Below are 24,274 nucleotides of genomic sequence, written 5' to 3' on the forward strand. Positions count from 1 at the left end.
ATCTAGTCTATGCTTCCTAGACGTGCTTTTGTCAAATGAAATAAAATCACCCAGAAAGGAGCAAATCCATAAAAAAAAACCTGTGTAGCAAAGCGATAATCGTATACTTTGCAATTTAATCCATGCAAACCTATGTGTGTTTTTCACTCCAAGGGCAGAAACCTTGTCATTTTGAGGAGCAAAGGCCACAGAAAGCCGGTTTGTCAAATTGGGCAGAAATCTTGACACATAAAACAAGCACAACATCAAGCCTATAACATCGTTAGCATATCTATTATATAATATTTTAAATTTCAACTGTGGTGGTATTATGAACAATAATATTTATGTTCCACAGCATTCCACGGGCATTAATCTAGTACATATAAAAAAGTGACATTGCAATGAACATTAGACCGCAATTATTTTGAAATAACATTTATGTCCTCTGCCTGGGTGCTTTAAGTCTCTCCTTTTCAAGGCTTTTTTTGTCTTTTCATGTGGGCTTCTCCTTTTAATTTTCTATTTTCCACTTTGGCGTTTAGCCCTGCTTTTTTAGCATCGTTGATCGTTGTGCATATTCAAACGACGTCATGTTCTTTGCCTTTGTCCTACTAAGCTAGCTCTCTTGCCTCTTCGCCTTACATTGTTCTTCCTATTTTATTCCCTTTTTTTTTCCTTGCCACTTTAAATCTTTCACCCTTTATTTGGATCCTATTGGCAGGAAATTAAAAAAGGGAATTAAGAAAAAAAGTTTTAATTTATTCTATATTTTATTTAAATAAATTATTAAAGTAAAAAAGGAAATATTTTAGTTAATATTTCTCCGCCTTCTTCTTTTCTCTTTAATTCTATACTCTATTTTTCTCTTCTCTCAATCTCCGTAAATCCAAACAAAGGGTCAGAGATTTGCATGAATTCGGTGAGATTTGGGTGGATGAGGATTATCAATTGGGTGAGAAGCAACTTGCGCAGAAGGGTGGGTTGCAGTTTCCCGTCGAGAGGATCCCCAGATTTCTTAAGGAGGGAAAGTATACCGAGCATTTTGGTGCTGGAGCTCCTATATATCTCTCTGCTGTCCTCGATACCTTGCTGCTGAGGTGTTGGAGCTTGGGCATCTGGCTGAAAGCGGGTGCGGTGTCAAGCATCAGCTTTAAAAGTGAGCTGCAGATATTGAATATCAATTGGTTTCAAAACCAGTCGCATGGAAATGTTGAGGTAAGCTTAGGGTTTTGATTTGTTTGAAAGGAGCTGAATTTTTGGTAGATTCATGGGATTTTGCTGTGATTGTGTATAAACTTTAGAGAGATGGGTGCTCTTGGATTTTGGTTCTGCTTCGTGATCTTTGGTTCTTCGTTTGTATGATTTTGTTGCTGGAGTTAATCATGCCTTCTTCCTTGCTTAATTTTGTTAGGATCAAATTTCTTAAGATATTGGTATTTGTCTTAGAAATACATAAAAATACATCGCTTTCGGTGATGAAATTTCCACTCGGGAAATTTCAGGCAATTACGTGGTTATGGCTTTCATGGTTGTTGATGACTTACCTGGTTTTGATTACTTTTTCAAATTGCTGTCACATTTTGTTTTTTCAAATCAGTTTCCCTACTTTATTTTGCCATTGTAGGTTGTGCAGGTGCTTCCTTTTCTGTTTTCACTGTAGATATATAGTTACACTCGATTGAAGGGTGAGAGACATATATGGATACGATAAGATTTGGTAGATATTTTGCTTGATAGAGGAGGTTTAAATTGTGATGAGAGAGTGAGGGCAAGTGAAAGGGTGAGAGGAGTGAGATTTCATATCAAACCTAAAGCTTTTCCGTTTGCTTAATGTCAGGATTATTGGCTCTAGGCTTCTCTTTTACTTTCGATTCTTCTTTGGAAACTTCATTTTACAGGAACGCTTGCCACTGGAGTAAGTTTTTGGGCAACTAAGAAGTAAGAACTGACTTTCAACTGAAGATGCTGAAGTTCGATTGAAGATTTTTGGCCTGAACAAACTTGAAGAGAATCTAGTAAGTACTACTATTTTTGAGTATCTTATACTGTGAGCTTTCTGTTTGTTCTTGATAAATTAGAAAAGCATTTTCTCTATGGACTAATCTTGATAAAAGCTAACCATTCAGAAACAATAGAAATGAGCAGTTGGTTCTGGGAGGGTGAAATTTATTAGCATATTAATGGGTATATATTATTATTTATGCAGGAGAACAAGTTTTTGAAGTTCCTCAGTTTTACGTGCAATTCCTTATCATGGTAAATTCTTGAAAAGTGAGTTGCTTCCCTTCCTTCTCTTCCTCTAGTTTCTCTATTTTATTGCTCATTTTCGATGATGCTTCTCTTACTCCAGTTTCTATAATTTTTTTTTCTAATTATAGCGCTTCTATGCTTAACTTGATCTTATATTCAAATTAACAGGACAGCCATGGAGAACTAACTGCTATAGACTTCTGGTTGTTGTCTCAACCCTAAGATCAGGTCCAGTGTAGGAATTTAATGGTGGAAACTGGAGAGGCTGTGTTTTGCATCTGAGAATAAATTTAGTAATCCCTGTGATTCAACTAGATTGTGGAAGTTAAATTTATTCTTTTGTTGCAGGTTCTTTCTTTTTTCTGTCATTGAATTAGCAGTTTTGCTGGGTTATTTTTGTGGAGCCAATATGAGTTCCACTGGTCCTTCCATGGGTTCTGATTAGTTTATTTCCTCTTGCATCATTTTCCATTACTTAATAAAAGAAGCTTCTTGGTTTGTATGTGTAGCTATGCAAAAGTTAGGCAAATTTATAACTGTAATGCATTCCAAAATAATTTATGTGCATATATATACACATGTGCTCACACTTCTCCTCCCTCATTAAATTCTACTTTAACATCATTTCAAGTGGTAAAAATGCTAGAAGGGCATTTGAATTTGGAAGGACCTATGCAAAGGTAAACGCCAAGCTACTGTTGTATGGCTACATGGTTTAGGTGATAATGGATCAAGGTAACATTACTTTACCATTGCTTTCTTCATGTCTGATATATTAGTGACTTGTGCTGCTTATCATTCATATCCTGTGCTCCTCTCTTTGAGTTTTATCAATGTTAGGTGAATAGAGCGTAGTGGATAAAGAACTAACACCTAAGTAGAATGCCCCCTCCCCCTTTCCTCTCTCTCTCTCTCTCTCTCTCAAACTTTTGATCTTTTGGACTTAGTCAATGTTGGCATCAGTTATTTGATTAAGACATTTGGGATGATCTTTTGTTGAATAAGAAATAGGAATTTGTACCTGATTTAAAAGTCCAAACTGCATCTTTTATACTTGCTTTCATGTAATATTCTATTGCACTTTGGAAACTGAATGATCCACGTTGTTTTTGATATGATATTTAAATGATTCCTATATGTCCATTTCTTAATTCTTATTCAGAATAATAACATTTTAGGATTCAAATAAAGTCTGATTTCAAGTGCCAAAAATTTTAACCAATCATTGTTACCCTTCCATTTTATTGCTGATTGCAACATTAAGGTTTATGGAAACTGATATTGTGCTCATGGTTGGTCCTCAGTCCTCCATGGTAACCTTTATTGAAATTGAGCTTTGACTGCCTCTATTATCATATTCAGCTATGGACCCAATTCCTTCTTCACTTCAGTTCCCATTCTTTGTTAGGACATCTTAGAATGGCACCAAATATAGCCACTTCTAGTTCTCTCAGCCACCTGCAACCTGCTTTAAATGGACATACTACATTTTTTCAGTCAATTGCCTTTTTTTGTGCTTAACAGTTCTGTTCATCCTTTATCTTTATGGGTTTCAATACGTTCAATTTTCTGGGCACAAAGCACCTGTGTGTACATATATATATATATATATACACACACATATGAGGGTTTGCCGGGATTTAATTAGTGTAGATCTAAATGCTCACAATTATACCTTCACTTCGTACTTCATATCTATTGTTTAATTTATCTGCATGTTAGAATATCGTTTATCGCTCATGGCTTTTTGCTGTTGTACACTGATTATTCGTTTATTGCTAAAATTTAATTCAGTGTGTCCAAAGAATGAATTCTAGCACATTCTCTAGATTCTTTCGGTGTTTAAATATAAAATTTCCCACCAATTAGTTCCCCTTTTTATTATGATAAGTAGGTGTCCACTTTTGCGTTTTTGTGTTTCTTCCAAGAGCAAGTTTAAGAAAGAGTGTGTTCATCGGGCAAAGTCACCATGAGAGTATTTTGGACTCTGGTGTTGATGATTTTAAGTAATTGAGTTGTTGTAAGTGGGGCTAATAAAAGACCAGAATTTGTAAACATTGGAGCTACTTTGGCATTCAATTTTGCTGCTGTTCAATTCTGCTCCATGGAAATTAATTATACATTAGTTTATGTTTATGTTTTCTTAATCTTATTTATAATGATTATATAAACTATAGTACATTAGTTTAAAGAGCAAAAATATTTATATTTCGTGGCACGGATATATATATATATATATATTCTTTAATGACAGTAGTATAGATTGTTTTTAGCATATTATCAATTAAGAGTTTGTATTTTATGAATTTATGTTGTTAAAGTATTTATAAAAAATAAAAATATCTTTTACATTGAATTTATAATTTAATTAGAATTTATTTGAATTAGACGTAAATATTTAAGTAATAATATATTTTTTATGCAAATATTGAATAAATTTAATTATATGAAAAAAGGTTTTTAAAAAAATGAAAAACTATGAACAGTGTCAGGGATCATATATAGAGTGGTGGAGAGAATTTGGCTCAAAATGCAAAAGTTGACCATACTGATTAATTTTATTTTATTTTCCGATTTTGATATTTATCTGTTCAGTTTGATTTTTATTTTTTTAACTTTTTAATTATTAAAAAAATTAAAAAACCCAAATCGAATCGATATAATTTTAGTTGGCACATTTATTCGTCTGGAATATTACTTTTTGTGGTAATGTGTTTTTGTTAATTCAATTCTTTTATTGAATCAGTTTGATTTAATTTTTGTAATATTAATTATTTATTGTTTTATTTTTTTAATTTAATTTTGATTCAATAACAGAATTGCTTACCCATAATTATATATGTTTGGTAGTGCTTGGAAATCCTAACCACAGTAGTTAAGTTTTAATCTTCTTTCTCTTAATTTTTAGGGTTGTTTTAAAGTTAATGTAAAGATTAATAAAATCTAAAGTTTAAAGTTAGATTTAAGTTGTCGAGAATAGTTTTAGTTGTTTAAATTCTAGAATGGGATAATGGACCTAGGAAGAGAACTTTAGGAGCAAGTGTTGATATTTGGGTGTTTAAACCATAAGTTTTAGATTTTAGACGAATTGTGAGAAATTTCAGGTTCAGTGGCTAAAACATGGAAGTTTGGTTGCCGAAACATGTAAACAGTAACGTAAATAGTGTATAGAAAGTTAGGTCGCCAGACATTCAAATTTTGGCCCCCAAACTTGCTTTGCCAATGCAAATGTGTTTTTAATTAAAATTGTTTAAATCTAAAACTAAATGTCTTATCAAATCAAACCTTTTCTTGTAAACAAGAGTTAGGACATGAAGGGCCAAAAATCAAGAATCTAAGAGTCATCAGATGAAAGTGTAAGAGTTGACACCATAAGGTGAAACTCTATTAAAATAAATGCTCCTCTATGCATACACGTGCATTCATGCATCCTGACCTATTTTATCAGATATAAATGCATCCTTTGGTTAATTATGTAAATATTTTACGTTTAATTATGTAAATATTTTACGTTCACAATTACGCTGTATAATTGCTTATGTTGTTCTGGTAGTTCATGGATTACAAAGTGATGCCAAAAGAAAAAAAGAAATACATGCATGCTAAATGGACTCACAAACTCCTTGAGGGAAATGATCCGGTGTATATTCCAAGATGAGGTGGTGAGATCCACAAGGCTCCTTGAGGGAAATAATCTAGTGTTTATCCAAAGACAGAAGGCCTAGAAAAGATGGGGAACCTGGTAAAGTAATTACGTGTTTCTAACCCTATTTATTTGATATGATATGTTTATGAAATGGCTGAAGAATCACTGATGACATGAATTGCCTTGCTGTGAATTGTTTATGCTGTGAAAACTTATGTGACTACTGCATATTCATGTACTTGTATATAATTGTTTACATGTATGTTTTATTCCTTAAGTAGACTTTTACTCACCGAGCTCTCAACTGACTCCCCTTTTTTTGTCTCCACCTTTAGAGACGAGTATAGAAGATACAATAAATGGTTTTGCTAGCTGAGTTCTAGAGGTTATTGCCTCAATTTTACTGTACATTTTGTGGAACTTCTTTTGTAATGACATGTAATTTTGCTATTGTAGTACTATATTTTGCCACCCAGTATTTTGTAAAATTAAAATGTAAATATTGTTTTATGTTAATGAAAGTATTTTCATGAATAACATGAGCCTTAAATGAAAAAGTTATGCATGTTAGACTTGCTACAGACCTACGAAGCCTTGTGCTGGCCTAAGTCTCAGTGTAGGTAACAGTCTTAGATTTTGGTTGTTACGCTAATGGTACATGAAAAGAAAATATAACAGCAATTGTTGTTACCATTGATAATTTTTTTGCAGTAATAAATATTATTGCCAAAAACCTTTATTTTTTCAATAATTACAATTTTGTTGTAAGATATCTACAGTCAATTTTGAAACGACAACATGAAATAATTCATATATTGTTACCATAAATTTATAATAAAAAATTGTATACTTTTAGCAGTAAAAATTTTTATTACTAAACCTAATATTTCTTATATTGCTTTGTCAAATGATATTTGCAAAATATGTGCATTAATGTAGAATTTTACATATATATACAGAGGCCTTTCTTGGATAGGGTATACAAGGGAATTGGAAAGTAAAAGAAATTTTTTTTAAAAAAATTACCCTTATATGGATGTTCAAAAAGGCTGACTCTAAGGCTGACTCTCTCCATCTCCTTCTCTCCTTTTTATTTTTTTAATCTTATCTCTACGGATAAAAATTTATATTTTTCTCAAAAAATAGTTATCCAAACTCCACTTTTTAATTCTTCAACATTGAAAGAGTGCCACCATCTTTTCTTCAAAATTAAGTAAGAATTTTTTTTTTTAATAATATTATATAATTGTGTTATGAATGGCTTTCATTTTTTCAAGTATCTTTTGGGTTTGGGTACTAATTTCCTCCTGTCACAAGGATGGTTCTCTTTTGGGTTTGGGTACTAATTTCCTCCTGTCACAAGGATGGTTCTCTTTTGGGTTTGCGTAAGTAGTAATTTTCTTTGGTTACCAAAAGAAAATTAGTGCCTAAACCCAAAAGAGAATCATATTATACATTGTGATTAGAAAATTAGTACCCAAACTCAAAAGAGAACCCCAAAAGAGAACCATATTCACTACCATTGTGACTGAAAAATTAATACCCAAACTCATAAGAGAATCATATTCACTTCCATTGTGACTGCAAAATTAATACCCAACCCAAAAGGGAACTACCACCAAAATCAAAAAGAAAGTCATCACTTTCATTGTGATTGGGTATGACAACGAGTAAGGTATTCATGAAAATTATTATATTTAAACTCGATTAATATTTTCAATATTTGAACCTATTTTGAGCTTGATTAAAATTCATCATAAACTATATAAATTCACTCCAAATCCAACTAGTATACTTTGAATTATATTTAGATCTAGTCAACTTTATATGTTTTAATTAATAATTTATATAAAGGATATTTTTATTAATAATTTATATTTTAAAAACATAATAATTTTATAAAATATTTAAATTTTATTTATTTAAAATATAATACATAAAAAATTTATAAATATTATTATAAATATTTATTTATATTTAATTAATTATTGAATCCAATTTGAATCTGACGTGAATATTATTTTTTAAACCTAAATCTATTTAAAACTCGATTATATATTATTCGAATATGTCATAATAAAATTTCGTTGAATTGATTATCCAAAAACACCTGATCAATTGCAATCCCTGATTGTGTAATAGGAAAATTAGTACCCAAACCCAAAAGAGAACTATCACTATCCAGAGACAAGAGAATTAGTAACCCAACCCAAAAGAGGAACATTGCTATCCAGAGTCAAGAAAAATTAATACCCCAACCATAACAGAAACATCGCTTTTCAGCGTGAAGAAATTTAGTGCCCAAAAACCACAAAAAAAATTAGCATCTCAACCCAAAGGAGAGCCATCACTTTCGTTGTGATTGGAAAATTATCACTGGAACCCGAAAGAGAACCTTTGCTTTCATTGTGATAGAAAAATTATCGCCGCAATCCAAAAGAGAACCTTTGCTTGTGATTAGGGATGACAAATAATAGGTATTTATGAAAATTATTATATCTAAATTTAATAAATATTTTCAATATTTGAACTTATTTTAAACTCGATTAAATTTATTATAAATTATTCAAATTGGATCCAAATCCAAAATTAGTATTATTCTGAATAATATTCCAAACCATTTAATTTTATATATTTTAATTAATAATTTATATAAAAGATATTTTTTATTAGTTATTTTTTTTAAAACGTGATAATTCTATAAAAATATTTAAATTATTTTTCCTTAAAATATAATATAAATAAATTTATAAATATTATTATAAAAATATATATTTTATACTTAATTAATTATTTATATTAGTGATTTGGATGATAAGCAATCAACAGATAAAACTCGAATTCAATTTGAATCCGACATTAATATTATTTTTGAAATTCGAAGACATCCAAAACTTGATTATATAGATTACTTGAACCTATTTTAATAGAGTTTGATTGGATTAATTTCCCAATTACACCCAATCAATTGCGATCCCTAATTGTGTGACAGGAAAATTAGTGCCCAAACCCAAAAGAGAACCATCACTATCCAGAGACAAGAGAATTAGTAACCCAACCCAAAAGAGGACCATTGCTATCCAGAGTCAAGAAAAATTAATACCCCAACCATAACAGAAACATCGCTATCAGTCTGACAGAAATTTGGTACCTAAAAGCCACAAAAAATTAGTACCCAAATTCACAAAACCAGTCAATGACAGTGGTATATATACACCCACAGCATAGACAAAGCAGGCATCATCACCCTTGTTCACCAAAATGAGTTAAGTCTCTCTATTGAGCAAGAGTTCGTGTGTTTTGCAGGTACTCTTTGGTTTTCACTCTTTGGATTTGTTACCACATGTTTCGGTTTTGCTATCACATTTCCTATTTTAATTATTAGCTCTATAATTTCTTTATTCAGATACAAATCATCTCTCTTTGGAGTTCAGTAGTATAACTTTCGCTATCACAGAGTTCACAACAACTTATGTTGTTAGTTCAGCTTCAGCATCTCCTTGGCAAGCCAAAATGTGTGTAATAATCTATTTATTCTTTCTTTATTTAATTTCTCTTGCAATTAACTTTGCCGTTTTCACTTTCTAGCTTCCTTTGTAATAAATCATTTGCATGAAAATAATTTAATTGCATTTTTATTCAATTCCACTTAATTTCTATTTTTTTAAAATTAATTTTTTTAAATTAAAAAGAAATTCATTGTTGCATTTCAAACATGAGAATTGATTAAAAAGAAATGTAAAATTCTAAACAAGGGGTCGGATTTAACATATTAGGCACTTGCCCATTCCCCCTCCCCTTTAACTCAACTATTTTTAAATCTCTCTCTCTCTCTCTCTCTCTCTCTCTCTCTCTCTATATATATATATATATTATGACAGGACACTTAATGAGATGACATCTATCCTTCAAATATTGAGCTCCCTCAGCTCAGAAAAACAATTATCTTGGGACATGAAGATGTTCGTGATCACTCTAATCATCTATGCAATAGCAATAGCAATTGAAGATAAACTCCAAACTCATCCCAATGCAAATTACAAAATAATTATTACTAATACTCGTCTCCTGATGGGCTCTCTGGCAATGGTGCAACTTGTTTGGATTCTTTTTCCCATCTTTAGTATGTTACTTCTGAGTTTATGGGTCTACATGTTTATACAAGTAGCATGCAACTCATATCAAGACTTATGTCTATTACTAGGCGAAGAATTGCGGCACTTAAAGAACCTAGCTTAAGGTGCAATCCACGGATTAGAAAGGCTAGCTGCAGTAGTTAGATATTGTAAGAATGAGTCACAAAATCAATTGTCTAGTTAAGTATATCATTCAAGTAAACTAGATTTATCTTTTTAATTTTAAATATTTCTATAAAATGTTTAATGGCTTTAGCAATAAGGTGAAATGTTTAAATGTGATAATTTAGACCATATTAATGTATTTGAGTTGTTGAATTTTGAAAGGGTGTTGAAATTTTGAAATTTATTTATGTAATTCATGATTGAACATGTTAGAAAATTTGTTTATTGCATAGTTAAATCTCCCTTTCTCATTTGCAATTTTTGATGCAAAGAGAGATTTTTATTTAGGTTTTGTTGCAAGAGGAAGAGTTGAAGAGAGAGAGTTTTTTTTAATTTTTTTAATTTTTTAACAACATTGTGTCGAATTTTAAAACATTTTATTAATTTCAATGAAAAAAAGAATTCGATTTAAAGAATTATATATATTCAAAGTAAATATACAAAAAATAATAAAAATTCAGAGAGAGTGTAATAGATAAAATTATAGAAATTCAATAAGTAGATGCATGCCATTTTGAGGAGCAAAAGCCACCTTGTTAAATTGGCAAGAAACATTGACACAATTTTTTTTCTTTTTTTATACAATTTGCTCCAATTGAGATTCAACTCGAAACCTCATAATTTAGGGACGACCTCAATACTACTACATAATTTTTTTTGTCAAATTTTCTTATAAAAAATTTGCTTGATAATTTATAAGGGAATGAAAAACAAATATACTTTTTTGAAGATTATGAAGCATTCTTATTTTTCCAGTGATCAGAGAGTTGTAGAGTTCTTTGTCATTACAATACTCATCTCCCTCATCACAGCAAAATACCCATACCGATGCATTTGAGGAACACAGGGTCATAATGCCAATTAATGTTTTTGGTTGCCCTGTTTTTTTGTGGAATAGCATTGGCTATTGAATCCATATTTGATGTGCCCACAAGAGGGTCAAGAATTGTCATCAATTTTAGAACCCTGAAGCATGTTCTTCACAAGCATGTAAAATGGAAAGAACATGAGAAATCTTTTCATTATGATTGCATGGGCTTAGTGAAAACAAAAGAATTAAGCCTATTTGGACTTAAGAAAATTAGGCCCAAATGGAGCATGCTATTGGGGCATATATTGGGTTGACTTGTAGTAGGTATTTATTCTTCAAAATTCGTGGGTCCATAATATGTTATTATTTATTCACTTTTGGAAGCTCATATTGAGAAGATTTTAGTGTTTCTGATGCCTTTCATGTTCCTATTTGGGTTGGGAGTCAATTTGACATATTTGACTACCAAATATTCTCCAAGATCTTTAAAGATTATGGCCAGTAACAATATGGACGAATTTTGACTTGTCAACTCAGAATACAATCATGGGAGATTATTCCTATCTTGGAATATCTTGGCTAGCACTTTATTAATTAGGAATCTTTTACTTCTCTTTTCCTATTTTTATTAGGATTTATTCCAGATATGTATTTCTTTATTTCCTAATTAGTTTCTTTGTAATTTTTCTCTTTAGTTTTTTATCTTTGCCTATAAATAGGCTCACATATGTAATGCTTTAACACAATGAAGAGATTTCAGACACTTCAGAGAAGAAGAGAAAAGTTTGGCATAAGTGCTACCAAATTTCAATTCTTATCAATCTAGTTTGATTATAGCGAATTGCTTAACTTATCATAAGGTTCCTTGTGTAGCGTCCTGTGACGTTCTGAACTTATTAAAGAATTTCTGTCTTCTACTTATCATGTTATCTTTCTTGTTTTGTTTTTAGTTTCAATTCATATACATCAAAACCACAAAAAGATTTTTTTTTTATCCTTTCTTTTTTTTTTTTACTTTGTTGCAAGTAAAACAAGAAAATACCAAAAGAGTTAAAATATGACAGAATTGAATTCTTGTGTTTTGAGTGTTGTTCCTTGATTTTTATTTATTTCTTATTTGTTTAATATTAGTTTTCTTATTTCTTTCTCTTAATTTGAATTTCCTTTTTTGTTCAATTCAATTGAGTTATTTCCTCAATCACCAAGGCGCATCAATATTCAAAGCTTGTAAATCAAATTACCAGACAACCTTCTTCCTTGCCACCATTTTACTTGTGTTGATCTTACTTCTTCCGGGTCTAGGACCTGCATGTTTAAATGGAACTCATATCAACTTTTTTACCGTTTGCTACTCCAAGCATTTGATGAGTTGATCTTCTAGGCTTAGGCCCAGTATCGTTGTCAAAGCTAGTGCCTTGGCACCTGGTAGCCTGTGGGGCGAAGTTTAAAATTTAAATTAAATTAGTTTCTTTTTTGTCCGTGCATTTTTTTTAATTTAAGTTTTTTAATCAATTTTAATAAGAATATGTTTAATTTTATTTTAATTTTTAAAATTTACAATTTTATCAATTTATTTTTTTTTTAAAAAAATAAAAGAATTGAATCGATATTTTATAAAATTTTCAATTCAATTTAAAAAAAATTTCAAAAATTTCAATTTAATTTAATTATTTTATAAAATTAATTTCGATTTGATTTTTATAATAATATTAATAATTCAATTTTTTATTTTTTTATTCAATTTCAATTTGATTTAAAATCTAACAAACCCAACGCCGACCCTAATTATATATGTTTGGTCTACAAAATACAAAGAAATGAATACAAATGCATTTTTCCCCTTAGCAGCGCATATTGCATGAAAGAGCAACAATTCCATTCTCTCTGTCTCATTATCAAATAATAATAATAATAATAATAATAATAATAATAATAATAAATAATTTTAATCTGATAATATATAAATTATTTTATGAAAACTCAAATTTAAATTTTAATAAAAACCATTTAAAAGAAATCTCACTAAGTCTCCATTGACTGCGTTTTTCCATGGCAATGGGTTTCTACGCGAAATCTCCTGGAAGTTGAATTCCAATCCTCATGTGTTCACTTGGTTCCTCCTATTAATTCATTAATTAAGATTATACTTGATGACGCTTTTCCTTACTTTTACCACTTTATCAATCATCTTATATAATTTGATACTCAAAATTACATGGAAATTATAAATTTACTCTTTATTTTATAATTTTATATCATAAAAATGTATATAATAATAAATTCAAAAATTCATGTCATTTTTGCTATTAAAAAGAAAAGGTAATTTATTAATATAATTTTCTCTAAACATTTAATATAATAATTATTTTAATTTTTTTAAAATTAAATAAAGCTTTTATTTGATTTTATAATAATTGATGTTATGTTTTTACAAAATTTTTTATGATAATTATTTTTACTTATTGATGGCATATCATCCACTTTGTCATATTATACATGCAAATTATGTGCATTAATGTTAATCCTTAAATTTTACATATATTTTCTTGCATAGGGAATACAACTACAAGCGAATAGGAAAGTAAAAGGTAATAAAAATAAAATAAAATTACCCTCCAATCTCCTTTCTCCTTTCTTTTTATTGTTTTTTTTTTTTTTTTTTATCTTATATCTACAAATAAAAATTTGTATTTATCACGATTCGATTTCTGGACTGAACCAGACCGATACTAGGACATCGATCAGCATAAGGTCTCCGAAGCTCATAGTAACTTTAACTATTTCTAATCTATTTATAAAGCTCATTAAGGTAGCCAAATTTCAAGAAAACAAATGGACAGAGTCCGGCCATAAATTGAACTATCCAACATGGAGCATTAACTCACCCGACCTGTATCAATAATGTGGGGAGCTTAACTCACTCTCACAACCCTCAAATCACATATATCAATATTTGGAAACTTAACTCCCTCCATCATCAGTAATAAGCATCTCGTACATCCATACAATCTCACATAATTAATCTTACAACTTCAAAACTAAGCTATAACAACCTAAATAAAAATACAACTATTGATTCATGCAAAGTTTTAGATTTAAATAAAAGACAATAAAAGCAAATTAAAATATTTTCTGTTTAAACCTGTGAAAAAAAAAAAAAAGGTTAATCACAAATAAAGCCACCTATCACCTGAGGAAAAATAATTGAACATGAGTGAGTATTCAACTCAGAGAGTAAGATATTGATTATAAATATAATTTCTATAATTTTATAAGTATCCTAACTATTTATTTTCCTTAAATTTTAGTAGCCAAAATTCAAAATTCCAAATGCAAACAACCTATGTTCAACAATTAATTTCTTCAAATTGAACAGTTGAAAAATTACTAAATTTTAATCATAACTTCTACACATATAGACCTCAAACATATCAAAAATCAACAGTGAAAGATGCACCAAACTCACCTGGACAGAAGACAAAGTTGTTGCCCTTGCTTAACCCATGTTTTTGCTCCTATTCATCATATTTCTCCTCTTCTCTCTCTAATTTCTTGGTTTTCAAACTACTCTCCCTCTTTTCCCCTTACCGGTGTCTATCTTTGCCGGCGAAATCTAAAAAATCCAGTCACCATCTCCCTCCTTCGCTTCTTCTTCTTCTCCTTCTCTCTTTCTCTCTTTTTCCTTTCCTTTTCTCTTTCTCAATTATTCTACTCTCCATTTTTTTAATAATTCTAGAGAAGGGATTGCCAGCTATCCCTCTTTTTAAATAAATTTCATTTTAGTCCTTGAATTCTCCAAAAATCATATTTTCTATCTCAAAACTTCTAAAACTTTACTTTTAAGTCTAAAATTAAATTAAACTTTTCTTCCCAAACTTTATAAATTATATTTCCATTCAAATAATAAACATATTTAATATTTCTTTAAAAATTGGGGTGTTACAGTAATTTTCTCTAAAAAAAATAGTTTTCCTTAAACTCCATTTTTTTATTCTTCAACATTGGAAGAATATTATCATCTTTTCTTCAAAATTAAATAAGAATTTTTTTAATAAGATTATATAATTGTGTTTTGAATGGCTTTATTTTTTTAAAGAAATAAAATATTTAAATCTATAATTTTTATTTTGGAGAGATTTAAAAGATTAGATACCAGTTATATATATGTGTGTGAAAATTAAGGATTCAAAACTTTTAATCAAAATTTGACACTCGGTTTCACCATTAATTGACACTTGGCATAATTAACAAATAATGATTTTAAATTTTACTTTAATTCATTTTTTAATTATAATTATAATTATAATTAATACTATTAGATAATGTTTAATTGAATAATTTTATCTTAAAATATATAATTATTGAAATTTAAAATATAAGATAAAAAGAAAGATATTATTAAATAATGTTTAAATAACAATTTTATTTAAAAGTATATTTAAAAGTTTTGATGGTTAGAACAATATTTTATTTTTTAATAAATTTTAATCTGTCATTTGACATAAAGCTAACATAAATATAACTCTTTTAAATTTAAATCATTTGAGATTTATAAGAGTAATTTATAATGATTTTCTTTTAGATTTTAGTTTATTAGGTGAGTATAAAATATTATAAATTAATTTTGTACATATCAAATTATTGTTTAAAATAAATTTAAGAGAATAATATAAAATGTTTATAATGAATTCAGATTTATTGATTGGTTGTAATTTTTTAATTAAATTATTAATTTATTTATAATAAATTAATTTTTATTATCATAAAATTGAGTGGTTAGTTTAAGGATTATTATTATAATTTGCTTAAAAAAAAAAAAGAAATCAAGAAGGCTAAAGATTAACAAATTATTTACCAAAAATTGAAAAGTGTATTCACCATCAAATATCAGAATTCCAAATGTGTCACCAAAAAGAACATCAATCGCTGACTGAAACTAAGTCTTCTTGTTCGATGCTTGATGTCATGACATCATTCAGTCCAATGGGGCATCCCTCTCCCAACTCTACAAAAAAAATGAGTGTTTTGCAGCGTTACTCTCTGGTTTTCCATTCTTTAGATTTTGTTATTCATAATTTCAAATGCAAATCATTTCTCTTTGTAGTTCAGTAGTATATCCTTCGCTATCACAGAGTTCACAGCATCTTTTATAGTTAGTTGAGCAGCTTCACCATCTCCTTGGAAGCCAAATGTGTGTAATAAAATAATCTCTTTCCTCTTTCTTATTTAATTTCTCTTGCAATTTCACTTCTTGTTTTGATAACTTAACAAATACTTGTATCTTTTCGGTTTAATTTGTCTTTCAATGAGTTATTCATTTCTCAAGTTGCAATCCTTTGTTGTAAGTATGAGTTTTTCGTTGATTAATATAATGATATAATTTTTTTTTTTAGGTTGTTGATTAAATTAATCCTAACATTTACTTAAAATGACAATTATGTGACTAATCATTTTAATTTTATCAATTATATACACAATCTGTAAATTATATAATAATATGAATTTTTTGTCATGGAAATTTAATGGGTAATTTGAACAACTAGAAATGATTAAATCCATTAAAAAAATATATGAGATATATATAAATCGTAACTTAAAATACACTCAACTCCTTTCACTCACCTAGTTTGAAAACTCTACATATTTTATTTAAAAATGCTTTGAATAAATTACTATTTGGTCTTTATATTCAAATAAAATTAACTATTTAATATCTGTATTTTGAAAACATATTATTTAGTTCCTATATTTTGCTTCCTTTAAACTATGTAGTCTCTCTATTAATTTGTTCATTAGTTAATAATGGTCAAATTACTATTTAATCCTTCTATTTTAGTGAAACAAATTAATTAGTCCTTATATTTTGAAAAAACAAATTAGTTATTCCATGCAATTTGATTTCTTTAACTATTTAGTCCCATAATTTATTTTATACCTAAACTACCCTAATCCTCTCTTTTTTCTCTCTCTCTTCATGTTTCTTCTCCTCTACACCCACACTCTTCTTCCACTCATTCTTTCTTTGTTTTATTTGTTGATAGAAATTATACAAGCTGTCTACACAAAAGAGTGAATCATTTCTTTAAATTTCTAAGTAATTAAGGAAAATTATTTCCTGATAGAGGAAACACAAAAATGATATCCAAGGAATTCATAATTTTTTAAAAAATTTAAATTTAAATTTAATTTTTACATAGCAAAATTTCTATTTTTATTGAAAAATATATATTTTTTAAAATATTATATTTTTCAAAATATATAGACCAACTAATTAATTTTACTAATATAAAAGGACTAAATAATAGTATTTTTCAATAGATCAACTAATTAGTTTCCTTAAAATAGAAGGACTAAATGATAGTTTGAATATTATGAATAATAGAAAATTTGATGAAAGGACTAAATAGTTTAACGAAATAAATACAGAAACTTAATAGTATGTTTTTCAAAATATGGAGATCAAGCGGTTAATTTCATTAAATACAAAGACTAAATAGTAATTTTTCCAAAAACTTTTCATGTAACCATTCACACCTAGTAAATAAGTCTGGTTTGAATTACAAATCATTTTGAGTTCTCCTTATTCAAGTAAGTAGGTTCAAATCAAATCATTTTGAGTTACAAGTTGATTCAAATTATTATAAAATTGCCATATATAAAGGATTTATAATCAATTTGAGAATTACGAATTATTTTAAATTAAAAAATTATGTTTTAAAAAATTAATTTTATTCATTTAATTTTAAATTAAAATTCTAATTAATGTGATTAATCTAAATAAATTATCATCATGTTGAGTCATATAAGTTATTAAATTAACTCTAAATTTAGAGATTATTCAAGCTCATGTTATTTCAAATTTTATGTATGGGTAATGAGGTGAGGTGAGGTGAGGTGAGACCAGGTTTTGCCATTCCCATCCTGCACTGTTAGGTATCAAGCTAGGATTTAAAAAAAAAAAAAAAGAAAAAAAAAAGGAGGAAGAAAGATTGGGACATGCTTTACATTTTACTTTTTTGTTTTATGCTGTTTGGAAAAGCTAAAAAGAGACAGTAATTATAAATATATGGCATCAAATAATTAAGAACAGAATTATAAATAAAAAAAGTTTCTTATTTCAATTGGGTACTGTATCCTAGACTCTTTTTTAATGTATTTATACAGATATATGGTTTAAAATGAAAAAAATTCACAGAATCGATTAATTTTAATTTTTTATTCAATTTTAATGATATTCTGTTCGATTTTATATTGATTTTTAAAATTTTTTTTATTATTTTTAATTCAGTTTTATTAAAATATTTAGCATAGTTTAATTCGGTTCTTTTATTAAATAATTCAAATCTATTTTTATAATATTAAATCAATTCAGTCTCCATTGACTGGATTTCCTACACGAAATCTCCAGGAAGCTGTACTCAAATCCCCAACCGTCCACTTAGTTGTACTTTTCACTTTTTCTTTACTCTTATCACTTTTTTAAGAATCTTATATAATTTGACACTCAAAATTACATGAAAATTACAAAATTAATCTTTATTCTATAAATTTATATCATAAAAATGTATATAATAATAAAATACAAAAATTCATGTCATTTTCGCTATTAAAATGAAAAATTAATTTATTAATATAATTTTTTATATCTCTAAAAATTTATTATAATAATTATTTTAATTTTTAAAATCAAATAAAGCTCTTATTAGATATTATAATAAATATTGATGTTATGTTTTCACAAAATTTTTATAATAATTACATTTATTTATTATTTAAGAAATAAAAAAAATTTGCTTTCATTTTTATGTAATGTTCATCTTAAATACATATAGATATTTAGAGGCTAATAAGAAAGAAAAATGAGATAATAAATCGTTTAATTTCTAAAATATTTAGAGATTAAATCGTAATTTAAATATATTTTTATAATATTAATTTTTTTTCAAGTAATATTAAATCAATTCAGTCTCCCTTGACTATGGATTTCCTAGACGAAATCTCCTGGAAGTAGTATTGTTATACTTTTATCACCTTTTCTTTACTTTTGCCACTTTATCAAAAATCTTATATAATTTGACACCCAAAATTACATGAAAATTATAAAATTAATCTCTATTATATAAATTTATATCATAAAAATGTATATAATAATAGAATGCAAAAAATTCTATGTCATTTTCACTATTAAAAAGAAAAAATAAATTTACTAATATAAATTTTTTTTGTCTCTATAAATTTATTATAATAAATTATTATTTTTTTTTTAATGAAATAAAGCTTTTATTTGATTGCATAATAATTAACTTTTTTTAAATAATAACTAAAATTTTGCTTTCATTTTTATTTATTAATGCCATATCATACACTTTATCATATGATATTTGACAAATTATGTGCATTAATATTAATCTTTAAATTTTACATATATTATATAGATTTACAGAGGCTTTTTTTGGATAGGGTATACAATTACAAGGATTAGGAAAGTTAAAGAAAATTAAAAAAAAAAAATTAAAATTACCCTTCCCTCTCCCATTTCCCTTTTTCATTTTTTTAATCTTATGCCTACAAATAAAAATTTTATATTTTTATCTAAAAATATAGTTCTCCTTAAACTCATTCTTTTATTGTTCAACATTTCTTCAAAATTAAATAAGATTATATAGTTGTGCTATGAATGGCTTTCATTTTTATTGAAGAAATAAAATATTTAAATCTATAATTTTTATTTTGGAGAGATTTAAAGATTGGATATATTTGTAGTTAGACGAATTTGATTTAATTTAAAGCCCATATTGTCTATATGTAAGAAATGAAAAAGGATTAATATAATTCACTCTTACCTTTAAATTCAATCACTATTCTAATACAAAAATCACCCAATATTATATATCCTCACCAAGTCTGTGCAGGCACTCCAAATCAATGAATTTCCAATTATCTTTGGGAAAAAAAAAAAAAAAAACTTTTGTGCAAGAGAAGAGACTTCTAGAGGATTCCTCCAGTCACGTCTCCTACTATTGAGCAAGAGTTTGTGTTTTGCAGGTACTCAGTTTCCCACATCACATTTCCTATTTTAATTATTTTCTCTATGATTCTGTTATTCAAATGCAAATCTTCTCTGTTCGTAGTTCAGTAGCATATCCACTGCCACCACCACAACAGCTTACATAGTTAGTTCATCAGCTTCAGCATCTCCTTGGCAACCCAAATGTGTGTAATGATCTCTTTCCTCTTTCTTTCTTTAATTTCTCTTGCAATTTCACTTCCTTGTTTTCCCATTTTCCCTCTCCCCCAATTTTCTTCCCTCTCCCACACGGGTGACTTAAACAACTTTTATCTTTTCGGTTGTCTTTCAATGGGCTATCAATTCAATTCTCAGGTTTTTTTTTTTTTTTTTCAATTAATTCAATTCTCAGGTTACAATTCTTTGTTGTAAGCAAAGTATGTATGTAAGGACAGTGTCATCTGTTTTTCTTTCTATAATTTTTTTTTTTAATTTTTGGGCTCAAAATCAATATATATATATATATATATATATATATAAAACATTGTGTGAACAATCTTATTTATATATTAAAATATGCGATACATATAAACCGTAATTCAAAATAAACTCAATTCCTTCCATCAACTAGTTTGAAACTTTACATATTTTATTTTAAATATTTTTTACGTAACCACTCATATTAGATCTGATATATATATAACTGCTTATATTAGACCTGATAAATGTGTTTGATTGGATTGTTTTGAGTTATGAATCATTTTGAATTCACCTTGTTCAAATAAGTATGTTCAAATCAAATCATTTCAAATTATAAGTTGATTTAAATTACTATAAAATTACTATACATAAAGGATTTATAATCAATTTAAGAGTATTGTATTAATTTTATTCATTTAATTTTTTTTAAATAAAATTCGAGTTAATTGGACTAATCTAAATAAATTATCATCATGTTGAGTCATATAAGTTATTAAATTAACTCTCAATTTAGAGATTATTCAAACTCATGTTATTTCAAATTTTATGTATGGGCAACGAGGCCACGTGAGACCAGGTTTTGCCAATCCCATCCTACCCCATTAGTTAACAAGACAGGATAAAAAAAAGGACTTGTTATATATATATATATATATATATATATATATATATATATATATATATATATATAAGTTGTAGTAAATAAAAGAAATAAATGGTGTGTTTTTAAAGAAAAATATTATTTTTTTTACATTTATATAATTTAAAAGTATAATATATAAATATTTTTGCATCAACACAAAATTTGAGATGAAAATGAGGCCGGAGGCTTAAAGTCTGTTTGGCATTACTATTAAAATCGTTGTTAAGAAAATCACTTTTTTAAATATATTAGTTAAAAAGTATTAAAAAATAATTTAAAATTAAATTTGATAAATTTTAATTATAAGAATACTAAAATAATAAAATAATTTTTTCTAAACTATTTTTTTAACAGCATCTGAAATAGTACTTTTATTCAGAAAAATAGTTTCAGTCCTCTAAACACAATGTTAAACAGGTATTTAATCCTATCACGCTACAAATTTCCCATTAGAAATAAAAGTTAATTTTAATCAGATTCAAGCGTAACTGAAATTTGTCATATCACTATACTTATATAATAAAATATTTTTAAATAGGTAACATAACTTTTTTCTTAATAGATAGGTTAGAGGAGTAGGGATTCGAACTTAAATCTGCAAGATAAGTAATATGTCTTAATCAAGCTAGGCTAGGCAGTAACATAACACATTTATGGGGTGAACAATATTTGGTTTACATTGAATAAACTGATGAACCAAATTATTTTAAAAATTAGGTTCAATTTAAATTTTTATAATTTTTTATTTATTTGGTATGGTTCGATTTTTGAATAAAAAAATCGACCAAACCACAATATATAAAATTACATATGTTAAAACCATACAAGGCTTTATGGAGTAATTTTTATAGTCTATTACTGAACTTTATTCTATGTTTTACTTTCGTCCCTTAATTTCAATTTGTTACTAAAAAATCTCTGAAGTTTGATTTTGTTTCACAAAAATCCCTCTAACCTACTATAGCAAATTTCCAGGTTAAAAAATAATGAAATTATCTTTTTACCCTTTTTCCTCTCACACTCAAAAAAACATTGGCCATTTCAACTACTATTTGGACTTATTAAAAAAAATATCAATGCCACCACAATGATCTATTTTCAGAAAAAAAAAAAAAAAAAAGATTGACCCTTCACCAGAAAGTGCTGAAACTGTATTGATAGATATCACACTGTAGTTTAAAGAAATTTTTTAATATGAAAACCTACTATTGCAGGTTAAAGGATTTTTTGTAAACAAAATTAAAATTTAGAGATTTTTTAGTAATAAATTAAAATTAAGGGATAAAAGTGGAGCACAGGACAAAGTTTAATGACCGACTATAAAAATTACCCAGGCTTTACATGGCTTAGTGGTCAGGAGCTTCTAATGTGAGCCACACTTTTTGCCGATTATGGATATCTTCCCTCCAACCTCCTTCCTATTCTCTTGTCTCCAACAAGCACTTTAATCCCTTTCGATTTCTTCCCCATCTCTAGATTTCTTTAATTCTTTCCTCTATTTTTTTTTATTTTTTTTTTATTTATGTAGCTCTCAATATCCTTTCCATCGACCACCACTCTCTTCTCATCTGCTTGTCCTTTCTCTTCTCATTAGCTGAAGCTCTACTCTATGATTTTGGGAGTTTATATGGCCCTAGTATCAGCAACAACCTTTTGCATAGGGAAGTCACAGGTGGTAGAGAGGTTAACAATTCTCCTTTGCGATTTTTGGGAGTTCCTCTCTCTTATTAGCCCAAACAAAAAAATCTTTTATGTTTAAATCTGTGCTACTTAAAGGGCTTATTAATTTGTTAGGTTTGTAATTGATGATATTGCATTTTTGGCATTTAGCAAAATACATTATTATTTTCTTTTTTTGTTTATACCATTGCCGTAAATCTATGCCTTGTGATGCTTGAACCTTGATGCTGAATGTGTCATATTTACTCTTTGAACTAACTATTTTTAATAACCTCCTCCTCTCTCTTCTTTTCTATATAAATTTAAAACAGGACGCGTAATGAAATGTTATCTGTCCTTCAAATATTGTTTTCCCTCGAAGAACAGCTCTCTTGGCAAATGAAGATGTTGGTGGTTACTCTAATCAACTATGCAATAGCAATGGCAATTGAACATGAACTCCAAACCCATTCAAACTCAAATTACAAAATATGTGCTAGAAATATTTGTCTCTTATTGGGTTATATGGCAATTGTGCAATTTGCTTTGATTCATTTTCTCATCTATGGTCTGTTACTTCTGAGCTTATGGCTCTACTTGGTTATAAGAGTAGCACGCAACCCATGTCAAAACTTATATCTATTAGTAGGCGTAGATTTGGAACACTTAAAAGAGCTAGTTGAAGATGCAATCCAATGGCTATTTGGTAGACAGGAGTGAGCCACTAAATCAATTGTCTAGTTAAGTATATCATTCTAGTAAACTTGATTTTAGCAATAATTTTAAAGGTTTAAATGTGATAGTTTAGACCATATTAATGTATCTAAGTTATAGAAATAATACATAATTGTAGAATTTTGAAAGGGTGTTCATTGAAATTTTGAAATTTATGTATTTCATGATTGAGCATGTTACAATATTTGTTCATTGCATTGTTAAATCTCTCTCTCTCATTTGTAATTTTTGAAGCAAAGAGAGGTTTGATGGGTGTCGAATCCACCATAAATTACATTAACTGAAATCACCAAGTATGAAATATTTTCTGCAGTAAGTGGTGAATCCAGGTCAAACCGTAGAGACTGAATTGTTAAATTTCGTGCACTTGTGTAATGGAAAAAAAAGAAACAAAGGTTGGGGGGGTTAATTCACAATCCAAAGAAGAAATCAAAAATCCAAAATTAAGATTTAAAAATAAGAAACTCTCCAATTAAACAAACTTCAGTCCAAGGTAATTCGCATTTCAATGCATTGATTTGATCATAGATAAAAGAAATACAATTATATCTTATTGAATACTTAACGTAGATTTACTAAACAGTAAGGTAAACCCCTGACTTCCCTAGACTCATCAATTCGAGCCCAGCACTCTTATTGACTCTAATTATTAACTGAGTTAGTATTAAGCAATCCTCATCAAATTAATAACTGCTTCAAGAAAAGGAAGTAGTTAAGCTGAACAACAATTTATGAAGCATAAATCATTTAATCCACCCTA

General features: G+C 27.9%; 1 long non-coding RNA gene across 2 annotated transcripts; it reads left to right on the forward strand.

The window, feature by feature from the left end:
• Positions 1 to 673: 673 nt before the first annotated feature.
• Positions 674 to 6,415, forward strand: LOC110652005 (uncharacterized). 2 transcript variants are annotated; one of them, XR_009142451.1, is made up of 4 exons: positions 674 to 1,197; positions 1,881 to 2,001; positions 2,189 to 2,253; positions 2,401 to 6,415. It is a non-coding gene; the product is annotated as an uncharacterized LOC110652005 (long non-coding RNA). The 2 variants fall into 2 exon arrangements; XR_009142450.1 differs by having other exon boundaries at positions 683 to 1,197; positions 1,881 to 1,997.
• Positions 6,416 to 24,274: the final 17,859 nt, after the last annotated feature.

Source organism: Hevea brasiliensis, chromosome 13 (assembly GCF_030052815.1).
Source record: "Hevea brasiliensis isolate MT/VB/25A 57/8 chromosome 13, ASM3005281v1, whole genome shotgun sequence".
Taxonomy (NCBI): domain Eukaryota; kingdom Viridiplantae; phylum Streptophyta; class Magnoliopsida; order Malpighiales; family Euphorbiaceae; genus Hevea; species Hevea brasiliensis.